The 12,542-nt window shown below is 45.3% G+C and overlaps 1 pseudogene; it reads right to left on the bottom strand.

The window, feature by feature from the left end:
• The window catches only part of LOC111154056, a 9,448-nt pseudogene extending 8,387 nt beyond the window's left edge, over positions 1 to 1,061 (bottom strand).
• Between the last annotated feature and the right edge of the window lie 11,481 nt (positions 1,062 to 12,542).

The following is a 12,542-nucleotide window of genomic DNA, read 5'->3' as shown; positions in this document are numbered from 1 at the left end:
TTCCCTGTCATTCCACATTCATGCAGCTGGGTCTCAATTAGTGAGAGTAAAATCAAAATTCCTTGTGCGAACCCTTTCTGTTTTCTAGTACCCACTTCGTCAATCTATTTTCCATGCTATTCTGCCCCCACCCCCTTCCTCCCTGTAGAATGGATCCCAGAAAGGAAGTAAGCCATTAAAGGTGTTATCACTAATCCTTGCTCAGTGGTGATCTCAATAGAGGTGTTAAAAGGATTAAGTTCCCCTGTGAGCTTCCAATAAAAGACCAAACCTGAAAAGCCCCCAGTGGGAACCCTATGGGCATCCCCTCTCACTCCTGAGAGCTTTTTCTGTCTCCTCATCTAATAAAACTCCATTGCTTTACTCACTCTCCTTTGGTCTGGAGATTCAGTCTTCAGCTCCGTGAAATAATAACTAGCTCTCCCGTTTCAGTCTTCCTGGCGGGGTCACAGAACTCTCGGCTCCGTGTTGTTTCTGCTCCCTCCATGCTGAACACAGCCAGGGTCAGGCCAGCAGCCTGTGTCAGACTGCAGGGTTCAGACCTCGGTGCCACCAGGTGCTTACTTCAGACTGCTAGGTCACATTCCTGTGCTTCCTTCTCGTCATCTGTAGAATGGGCCCACTGGCACTTCTCAGAGGGCTGCTACGGGATGAAAAGAGAGCATGTAAGGCGTTCAGGAGAGTGTCTGGCACATAGCGGCCATTGCTGACAGCTGTCCGGCTCCCGTGCCATCTCTCTGTGACCTCTCCATCCAGCCTGGGCTCTGATGACATCTCTTTGTCACTGTCTGGCACAGTGTTTCCCTCCTGGATGGACAGTTCTCGTGGGCCTCTGGCTTCCCTCTTGTCTGCCTAAATGTGGCCGTCTTTGGCTATGAGGCACTCTCGCAAGACCCAAAGCAGGGGACATTATGGTGAGGAGACCTCTTCCTGTGAGGAGGGGTGTGGCTGTGCAGACCCTGAGTCGCTGGGCTTCCTCCTTGATAGCAAGCAGTCCCTCCTGAACCTTGCAGAGGAGGGGATGTCAGCCACAAGCCCACCTCCAGCAGAACATATTCCATGGCTGGGTAAGGAAGGGTTCTGAGGATTATAATCAGAGGAAAACACAAGGACGTTTGGTTCCTCTCTCATCAGTGGATGTTTCAGAAGTTTGTCCTGTACTCTCCTTGATTTAAAAATTCATTCCTCAGAGGCTATGCTGGTCGTCCACCTTTGCCTACCCCGGCACCCTTGAGTGGCCCACTCCCATCAGGAGCAGCCTCTGAGGGTGGCAGGAGTCTCAGGCTGGGCTATAATGATCTCCAAGGGCACAGTCAGCTTGAGAAGAAACAGCTTCTTCATTTTCCTCTGAGGGAAAGCATTTAAGAGTGTGTTTCCAAGGTTCAGCTGCTCGTCTAATAACAATAATAATTACCTTAATGTTCTTTAATAGGGGGTTAGTTAAACAAATTATGGTACATCCTTGGTACATGATGCCGCCATTAAATTAAATGAAACAGAACAATACACTGGACCTGTTTCTCGCTCTCCGAAAGTAGTGTTTCTATGAAACCTGAAATGACATTCAGCAAAGAAGCAATCCCCATTAATCTATATAGAAAAATTTTTGATCATTCCCACACTCCCCAAAATAACCTCTTTCAGGCTCTTCTGATACCTTAGGACACATCCCGCTCATGCTCACGGAGTTGCACAGAATAAGTCAAAGCTGTAGTGGTTTGAGGCCGCAATGCTGAGTGCAGTTCCCAGAGATGGCGCTTGGGGGCGCCACCCAACCCTAGAGGCTCTCTCGCTTTTCGCCTTTTTTTCCTTAAAAGTGAAAATTCACTTCTGATTTCTTTCGGTTAGCGAAAACAGGTGCCAGTGTAGGTCCTTCGTAAACGTGAAGCGGTGGAGGGCGGACTTTCAACAAGCGGGGATACCTGTATGTCTTTAATGGGTCGGTGGCTCTCATCCTGCACCCTGCGTGGGGGGAGGGGGGTTGCGAGTGGTGTAGGTCGGGGTGGGGCTTGCCAGGCCAGATTTTGGAACTGGAGGGCAGTGCCCAGTTGCATCTGGAATTAAAAGCATGCCCCTGGATGGGAGTCCGAAATGCATTTTCATACCGGCCACCCACCTCTCCTGGGGAGGGATAAAAGTCCGGCCGGAGCAGGTTTCCTGGAACACCACGGCAAAGCCAAAAGGATACTGTAGAGACGAGGCTGAGGCTGGAGTTACAATTTCTGGGAGACGGCACGGTTCAGAACTGCGTGTTCCGAGTGGAGAGCGATCGTGTGAGTCACTAAATTGAGGAAGTCTCTGAGACTCCCTTTCGGAATCAGAGCAAGGCTGGTTCAGGACCAGCAAGCTGCTGCCGCCCCCCTCCCCCCCAAGTGCTGCCTTGGGGCGTGAACATCTGGGAAACACCAGAGCAGACTGTTTTCCCCTGGAAAGATCTGCAGCGAGCTCTGTACTGGGAGGCAGGGAAAAGGTTCTGGAAGGGCTTGGAGCGGGCTGCAGAAACAGCCCAAGGGGGAATAGGGAGATGCGCTTGTGTGAGCGTTTTCTCAAGGCCCCACCCAAAGGGGACTTGGCAGGAGGGCATTTCTGGGCAGCTTGCCCTGGGTGCTCTGAAATGAGCATAGAGCAGGGCGGAGAGCAGCTGGGATGGGTATGTTGAATTTATAACCTTACAGCAGGGCCTGGGGGAATGTGGATGTCTCCTGAAATCATTGCAATGTGCTTTCTGCCTCGCACCCAAAGAACAAGGCATGGGGATCCATGCACGCTCTCAATGAGTTCCTGCTGCAGTAACATGCAGCTAAAAATTAGTAAACCACAGCGCATTGGCCCTTACTGTTTCCCTGGGGTACCCTCCAATGTGAGTGCCAGTGGGCGGAGAAGAAAGAAATGCAACTCTAGCTGCTAGCCCCAGACACAGGACTGACGAGTGGAGCTCCGATCTGAAAAGTCCAGGCAGGCCTCCGTCTGAGCCAGGACCCACCCTCTGAGGACAGATCTCTGCTTTTCCAGGTCCCCTGGGTGTAAACAAGCAGGTTCCCAGGCCCAGGACTATCCGGCAACAGGTAGGAGTCTCTAATTTGCTTCCCATGTGGCAGGAGAGTCAATAAATGAGGGCGTTGTATTCTAGCCGTTCACCCTCTGACGTTTTCGTGTAAATGAGGTAACCCCCCAAACCCAGGGTATTGGCAATGCCTTTGTATTAGGTATCAATGGCTGAGTAACAGATTAGTCCAATAACTAGGAGCTTCAGACAATAATAATTTATTATCTCTCACTGTTTCTGTGGCTCCAAAGTTCAGACTGGGTACTGTGGGGATGGCTCATATCAGGAGGCTCATCCCCCCATGTGGGTAGCTGCTAACTCTTGATGCTGACTGTAGCTAAAGGCCAGAAAACTGACACATGGCCTCTCCACGTGGCCTGGGCTTCCTCACAATATGGCGGCTAGTACCAAGGACAAGGGTCCTGAGAGAGAGAGAGCCAAGCAGACACTGTATCCTTTATATGCGCTATCTTCAGTATTCGCCATATTGCATTTATTAGAAGCAAGTCACTAACCCATATTTAAAGGAAGGATTAGGCTCCATTTGCTGTGGACCTATTTTAAAACTACCATAGGCCTTGGCAGGGCACCTGGGTGGTGCAGTTGGTTAGGCCTCCCAGCTCCTGGTTTTGGCTGGGGTCATGGTCTCATGGTTGTGAGATCGGGCCCCGCACTGGGATCTGTGCTTGGTACAGTCTGCTTGGGATTCTCTCTCTCTCTTTCCATTGCCCCTCTCTGCATGCTTTCTCTCTCTCTCTCTCAAATGAATGAATCTTGAAAAACCAAACAAAACCTATCGTAGGCCTCACAGTTACATGGGTGATGACAAATAGAAACATTTAAAAGCTGTTTCTCCCCACATTCCCTTTTCCTCACCATAACTAAGATGTTGACATGCACAGGGGTAGGGGTTGAAACTGTCATTAATGTTTGGCTCTCATGGTGCCATTCCATCCCCAGCCTGGTAATGAAGGATAGTTGGGAGACAGGCTGGCAGAGACAAGGGCGCTCCCACCCTAAGAGGAAACCACCCCCAAAAAGGATTTGACACCAACCTGGAAGGAGCCCTCCACCCTTTCCCATGTGAGCACCTACCTGATAGGGAGAAGAGCATGTGAATAAAAACCTGATTGGGTGACAGGCACAGGGAAGGCTAATCAGATTAAAATAGCCACCAACAATCTCATAGAAAACCCTAAACTTAGAAATGCCCACAGCAACATCCCCTCCCTTTTTGGGAGCTCTGTACTAGAGCTGTGTAAACTTTGCTTTGCTGCCCACCACGCTTCGTCTGGTCTACCTCTTCATTCTCTGAAGTGGCATGACCCAGAGCTGTGGGCACTGAAGGAGGAAGGAAATCCTGCAACACTAGTAAGTGAGAAGGAGGTAAGAGGGACTCACTAGGGCTCCAGCTTGTAGTACCCACAGAATTCCCATAGAGAAATTGAATATCGTCCTAAGAAGATCATGGTATGAGGAAGGGAAGTTTTAGCCTGTAAATGGGGACACTTCATTAGACATTGGCTGTTTCTTTGAGAAGGTCCCTAAAGTCCACGGAGGGGAAGTGGGACTGAACAAAACCTATTAGCATCTGATCCTGGCCTCTGGAATATACTACCTATTTAAATTGGAAGTGCCTTAACACGCACAGCTTCTTAGCCTGTTTAAGTTTTATTTTTCTCATCTATAAAATGTGAATGAGGACACCCATCTGGTAAGGTTTGCGTGAGAATTAACTTAGATGATACAGCTTTTCTCATGTGAGAGAAGAGAAACCAGGACTCACGCTGAGGGAGTTTTTAAATGCAGAATAGCTCAGGTCTGCGAGCCCAGTAAATGCAGTAAACGCGAGAGAAAAGGAAGATTTTCTAAGACAAACCTTGCATCTGGTTAAACAATGCAATTATGAGCTTGAGTTTATTTTTAACTTTCGGTTGGGGATTTTTATTTTTATTTATTTTTTTATTTTTTGGTCAGGCCACTGCTTAGTGTCTGGACCATCTGGAGACAGTCTTATACGTGTTACATATTTTATATACGTTAGGTATTTTTAACTAAAACTAAGGCTGTTGGTATAGCATTCTTACATTGGTGCAGGTTTTTGCATAGAAAATTTCTAGAAGAAATACAAGCAAGCATTGCCAGTAGTTTTCTCTGGGCTGAGAGAGAGAGAGATTTTTCATTTTATATCCTTTGGTTCTACTAAACTTTTCTTCAGCCTGGGAATATACCACTTTTTCAACCTATTTAACATAAATTGGGTGGTTTATGTTTTAAGTAGCCATTTATTAAATAGCCATTAACTATCCATGTTAGGATTTTTTTTTTGAAGTAGGCTCCATGTCCAGTGTGGAGCCCAAAGTGTGGCTTGAACTCAAAACACTGAGACAGAGACTTAAACTGAGATCAAGAACCCGATACTTAACAGACTGAACTATCCAGGTGCACCTGTGTTGGGAATTTTGGATGCATTGTATCTGATCTTTCTGACAACTTTTCAAGATTGGTTTCATTACATCCTATTTTATAGAGAAGCAAATTCTATATAGAGAGATTTTAAGAGAGAAAAGGCATTTTAAGGAATTGGCTTATGTGATTGTGGAAACTAGTAAATCTGAAACCCATATGGTAGGACAGCAGGTTGGAAATTGGGGTAAGAGCTCATGTTGCGGTCTTCAGTCTAATTCAGCACGGCACTAGGCTAGAAACTCAGTCAAGGTTTCTACACTGCAGTCCTGAGAAGAAATTTTTTTGAAAAGATTTTATTTATTTATTTGACAGAGAGAGAGAGCACAAGTAGGCAGAGTGGCAGGCAGAGGGAGAGGGAAAAGCAGACTCCCCACCGAGCAGGGAGCCCGATGTGGGACTCGATCCCAGGATCCTGGGATCATGACCTGAGCTGAAGGCAGATGCTTAACCCACTGAGCCACCCAGGTGTCCCACTGAGAAGAATTTCTTCTGGAAACCTCAGTCTTGGCTCTTAAGGCCGTCAACTGATGGGATGATGCCTATGCACATTATGAGGGACTATCTGCTTTATGCAAAGTGTGCTGATTGTAAATGTTAATCACATCTAAAAATGTCTCACGACAATGTCTAGAATGGGGTTGACCAAACAACTGGACGTCCTAGCATCTCCAAGTTGATACAAAATTAACCATTACAGTGAGTTGGACAAAATTTCACAGCTAATAAATGGATAAGCCACAATGCTAGATATCTCTAGGGTTAAAGGCCAGAAGAGCAAACCGTACACAGTATGCTGAGAGGAAACTGTACACAGCCAGATGGCTGGCACTCTTGGATAGGGGTCGGCCAATGAGGGGTAAAGTAGCACTCCCTAGAGGTCGTCTCTGGGCCAGATGAGCTCTTCTAAGCTTCTAGACTGAGTTCCAGTGCCAACTAACTATGGGATACTAGGCAAGTCACACCTCTTTGGGTCCATTTCGTTTATTTCTCTTCTAAAGGGAGGGATTGAAATAGATGGTTTTTTAGGTTCTTTCAAGCCATACATGGTAATATTCAATGCTACAAAGAGAAAATGCAAGTTTATACATATATTATTACATATTATATTATTATATACATATTATTATACATTATATATTATAATATACACAATATATTGTTATAATATGTTATATATTATAATATACATTATATTATATTATAATATACATATATTTATATATCATATGTTAATATATGATTATGATATACATATTATATGATTATAATACACATATTATATTAATATATGATATATCATTATAATATACATATTATATTGATATATCATATATTAATATATGTTAATTATATAATATATATATAAATATATATTATAAAGGCAAATTTATATTATAACAAGGTATCACTACATACCCACCAGAAAGGCAAAACTTAGCAAGACTGAAAATACCAAGTGCTGGAGAGAATTTGGAACAACTGGAACTCTCCTAAATCAGCAGTGGGAGTACACGTTGGTACAATTACTTGGACATCATCTGGAAGTTCTACAAGAGCCAGCTATATTCCAACTCTGTCACCCAGCAGTTACATTACTGGGTACCCCAGACCCAAAAGAAACAAGTGCATTAGTCCCAAAAAGACATGCATAAGAATGAGCATAGGAAAAAAAAAAGAAAAAGCAAAAGTGGGTGGAGGGTAATTAAGGTTACATGAAGTCTTAAGGGCAGAACCTAATTCCATAGGACTAATGTTCTTACAAGAAGGGGAAGAGACCCGGCACACACACAGAGGAAAGGCCATGTAAGGACTTAGTGAAGAGACAACGAGCCATCTGTAAACCAGGAAGAGAACGTTTATCAGAAACCAATCCTGATGACACCTTGATCTTGCACTCAGCCTACAGAGCTGTGAGAAAATATTAATTCTGTTATTTAAACTGGAGGAGGAGGAGGTGGGGAGGGAGAGGAGGGGGAGGGGGAGGAAGGGAAAAGGAATGTGCATAGAAGATTTACTCATGTTTATTTATCCTTAAAAACTGGAAACAACCCACTGTTTATCAGTAGAATGGAGAAATATTAGGGGACATATTTATACAATGAAATATTACATCACAATAAAACAAACCAACTACTGTTACATGCAACAACATGGGTAAATCTCAGGTATTATTGACTGTAGGGGAGAGAACAGACTCTAAAACAAGCTTCCATTTATGCAAAGTTAAAGAACAGGTAAAACTTACGTGGAGTGGTAGAGGCTAGAATGGTGGCAGCCCTTGGTGAGTATTGGCTGAGAATGGGCGTAAAGGAGTCTGCCAGGATGCTGGAAATGCTCTTGAGTTAGGTAGTGATTACACAGGTTTATTCATGTGCAACAATTCAGCAAGATTTGTGCATTTTACTATATGTATGTTATAACTTGGTAAGAAAGGGTCAAATTAAAAAAAAGATTATTGAGCAAAAGGTTATTATTATTATTTTAATGCAAGGAGGTGATTCTGGGGAGGTGGTAAGGGGTTGTAATCAGGGAAGGGCAGGGGGAGGCTCCTGGGATGCAGGTAATATTCTGTTTCTTGTCCTGGAAGTAGTCACACAGGTGACCACATAATAATTTATTAAGCTCATTATAACATTTATGTCTTACACACTTTTTAAAAAATTAATTAATTTGTCAGAGAGAGAGAGAGAGCACATATAAGCAGGCAGAGGCAGAGAGAGAAGCAGGCTCCCCGCCGAGCAAGGAGCTCGATGCAGGACTCGATCCCAGCACCCTGGGATCATGACCTGAGCTGAAGGCATCGGCTTAACCGACTGAGCCACTCAGGCATCCCCGTTTTACACACTTTTATGTATATGGCTATGTTTTGCAATTTAAAGTTTTCAACAATCAAGCAACTTGGTTGTTATCGTCTCTCCTTTTTTTTTTTTTTTTTTTTAAAGATTTTATTTATTTAAGAGAGCGAGCAAGAGCAGGGGCAGGGGGAAAGGGAGAAGCAGACCCCCAGCTGAGCAGGGAGCCTGGTGTAGGGCTCGATCTCAGGCCCTGGGATCATGACCTGAGCCCAAGGTAGACCCTTAACCCACTGAGCCCCCCACGTGCCCCAGTTGTTACTCTCTTGATGCAGCTGAAGATCGAAGATCGGAGGTTCTGGGAAGGACTCCCAGGCAGAGTGGCTGCAGCTCAGAAGGCCAGCTCCCCGTCTGGTTCTGCTGCCCCCTCCTTTACTTCAGGGCACCCGACCAACAGGAGGTGTGTTTGATTGTATGCAAATCATTCCATTTCCCTTCAAGAAGCAGCATTTTCTTCTCTGGTCTGATGTGTTGATTACATTTCAGACAGGATTAGTGGGGTTGATGCCTTTAAGCAAAAAGTCATCTCTTTTGGAAACAGCCCAGAACGTCTGGATTCCATTTTTAAAAGCCTCAGATCCCATTAAGATGAAATAGAACTATGTGGATTCAGATTCAATGGGAGAAGGCAGAACTCCGAGTACCCGGCCGGCTCCTGTGGACTCCTGGCGGGGTGGGAGGAGCAAAGTGGTAAATGAGGACAGTATAATTTGGCAGTAAGATCAGAGCATTCTCAGCAACTCTCTTTCTGAAAAACAAGGGATCAGGAAGTCAAATACTGTCCATCTGCTGTGGAAGGACTAAATAAATTGTCATACACCTACACCACGAAACTAGGTGCATCCCATGAAAAGTACCAGTTGAAGTTACACCAATGCTCCTGGACAGATTTCTATGGGCAAGATGCTTCAGCTCTTCAAGTATCTAAAATATAATCCTATCATATAGACAACTTCCCCATTTCTGTACATGAGTACTTATGTCCTTGTGCCTGTATGTGAGTCTACATGTATGGAAAGAAACATACCAGGTTGTTAGTATCGTCCCCCCGGAAGGATTTGGAGCAGTAGCGGGGACTGAAGAGGGTGGAGGAGGAAGGAAATTGCAACAAACCGCCAACAAGTACGATGTGATCACGTGTGTGTGTTTATATGAAATGAATAAGGAGGCAGGAATTCAGCTATGTACCTCATCTCTGCAGTCACTAGCCCTGAGCCCAGCACCACAAAGAACAGACAAAGACTCTGCACCAGAGGCTTAATCTCCTTTCGGGAAAACAAGGCATAAACCTATACACTCTCGGTGAGCCTGTCCACGTCACCCAACATTCTCATGCTCTCTCTCCTGCTTTCCTACCGTTCTGTCGCACTGTTTATTTAACAAGCATTTCCTGAGCTCATACTAGGTTCTAGGCACAATCACTGCTCAAAGGAACGTTTCTAATTATGGAAAATATCATAGAATTAGAGATGGGTACATAGAGATGCTAAGAAAATATTTATTGAATGGGGTTAAACTAGCGATAATTGGGACAGAAAGAGGTGCTATGTAAGATTTTGTCATTATTGGGGCACCTGGGTGACTCAGTGGGTCAAAGCCTCTGCCTTCGGCTCAGGTCATGATCCCAGGGTCCTGGGATGGAGCTCCGCCTCGGGCTCTCTGCTCAGCAGGGAGTCTGCTTCCCCCTCTCTCTCTGCCTGCTTCTCTGCCTACTTGTGATTTCTGTCTGTCAAATAAATAAAAAATAAAATCTTTAAAAAAAATAAGATTTTGTCATTATTGTCTTTGCAGTCCATTCCAGCAGACTCTAATGAGACCTTACTCCTTAGCTAGACTAACTTCCATCTTCTATATCTGGAGAAGCAGAGGCCCAGGGTAGGGCAGAATTGGGATTCCAGCCCCCAGCTCAGGAACCAGTTTGTTTGTTTCCACTGTCCTAGGAAGTCTTCAAGAAGAACTGAGAGCAAATGACACCTGAAAGTGAAGCATTTGCCATTTTAGTCATCTTTCCTATGAGGCAGCTGATATAATGCAGGAGACGTGGCACTATGGGTTGATTTGTGTCCCTCCTAAGATAGGTCCAAATTTCAGCCTCTGGAACCTGCGAATGTGACCTTATTTAGCAACAGAGTCTTGGCAGATGTAACCAAGTCAAAATGAGGTCATACAAGATGGGTGGTCTCCAAACCCTACGTGACTGGTGTCCTTGTAAGAAGAGGGTCATTCGGGCACCGAGATACAGACACAGGGGAGAAGGCCAAGGGAAGACGGAGGCAGGGACTGGAGTGATGTATCAGTAAACCAAGGAGCACCAAGGTTTACTGGCAACCACCAGAAGCTAGAAGAGGCAGGGAAGGATTCTTCCTCAGAGCCTCAGAGCGGGATGGCCCTGCTTAATTTCAGACTTACACCTTCCAGAGCTGCAGAAGGATGTATTAATATGGTTTGAAGACTCCCCGTTTGTGCTACGTTGTTATTAGACCCACAGGACCCAACACACATGGGTTGGAATTTGTTCAATTTGGGGTAAAATCTGCTTTTTGTTACTTACAAGTTGGATGATCTTGGGCAAGTCAACACACTGGATCCTTGGATTTTTTTTTTTTTAAGATTTATTTATTTATTTGACAGAGGGAGAGAGAGAGAGAGAGAGATCATAAGTAGGCCAAGAAGAAGGCAGAGGAGGAGGGGGAAGCAGGCCCCCTGCGGCACAGAGAGCCGGATGCGGTGCTCTGTCTGAGGAGCCTGGGATCATGATCTGAGCCAGAGGCAGAGGCCCAACCCACTGAACCATCCTGGGGCTCCTGGATCCTTGGATTTTTTTATCTGTAAACTAGGACAACAGCAGTCTCTCACCTGCTGTGAGGATTAAACCAGGTAATTCAGGGAGGGCACCCAGCTTTCTGATCCCTCGGCTGAACTCTGAGAAAGGGAATGGACCAGGCTGGGCAGCAGGCTTGAAGCACCTCTCCCCTCTTCACCTCACAGTGTCATGTGCAGTGAGGCTGCCCAATCCTCCATCTTTTCAGCCGCAGTGAACCGACAGTAGTGGCTGGCGTGTTGGAGAATGATGCTGCTGCTGGCTAAGGTTTGTCCCTCTCTGACGTCAGTAACAACTTCACTCTTTCCCTAAAAAGAGTGACGCGCAAGAAAGACTGGGCTCAAGCTGATGAGAGAGGAGATCGGTTTGAGATACAAGACCCCGGTTCTATTCCTGAGTTGGGGATGTGCTCTGTGACTTTGGAATTTGCATCCCAATGGAAAAACAATACCACCCTCTATGAAGCAAGTCATTAATAAAAATGAATGAGTTTTTTTGTTTGTTTGTTTTTGTTTTTACAAGCCCTTTGAATAATGGGGCAAAAGAGTTAATAAAACACGTACTGGTTCAGGGGTGCCTGTGTGGCTCAGTTGGTTAAGTGTCTGCCTTTGCTCCAGTTGCGATCTCAGGGTCCGGGGATCGAGTCCCATCTGGGGCTCTCTGCTCAGTGGGGAGGCTGCTTCTTCCTCTCCCTCTGCTTGTACTCTCTCTCTTTCTCAAATAACTAAATAAAATATTTTTAAAAATTTAAAAAATAGGGGCGCTAGGGTGGCTCCGTGGGTTAAGCCTCTGCCTTCGGCTCGGGTCGTGATCTCAGAGTCCTGGGATCGAGCCCCACATCGGGCTCTCTGCTCAGCAGGGAGCCTGCTTCCCCCTCTCTCTCTCTGCCTGTCTCTCTGCCTACTTGTGATCTCTCTCTCTGTGTCAAATAAATAAAACTTTTCAAAAAAAATTTAAAAAACAAACTGGTTCAGCTATAGATACAGATAAAATTTGAATTCATTCAGCTTCTAGAGGAGAAGGAAGACAGAATTCCCTCCTTTCTGTATGCTGTCTGTGAAATGTTTTTTGAGTAATCGCTAGGATCCGAGGACACAAAGATGAATAAGGCACAGTCCTCTGTGCCCATGCCCTCACCATGTGCCGTGGAAGACAGAATGTTGTAAGTTCATAGCTCATGAGAGCTTCAGAAGCTGTGATCCTGCTGAAAAACAGCTGGAGGTTTCTAGAGCTTCTGAAGGTAGCAGGAGGGAAGTTCAGGGAAAGCCTTTTAGAGGAGGAAATCCTATGTCATCTTTCCCAGTTGCTGGTTGTAAAAGGTGATTCTGGTCTCAAGTATCCCAGGGACACCTGG

This window comes from Enhydra lutris, unplaced genomic scaffold, assembly GCF_002288905.1.
Source record: "Enhydra lutris kenyoni isolate GAN:26980312 unplaced genomic scaffold, ASM228890v2 scaffoldscaffold35, whole genome shotgun sequence".
Lineage (NCBI taxonomy): Eukaryota > Metazoa > Chordata > Mammalia > Carnivora > Mustelidae > Enhydra > Enhydra lutris.
This window is presented reverse-complemented; position numbering and strand designations above follow the sequence as displayed.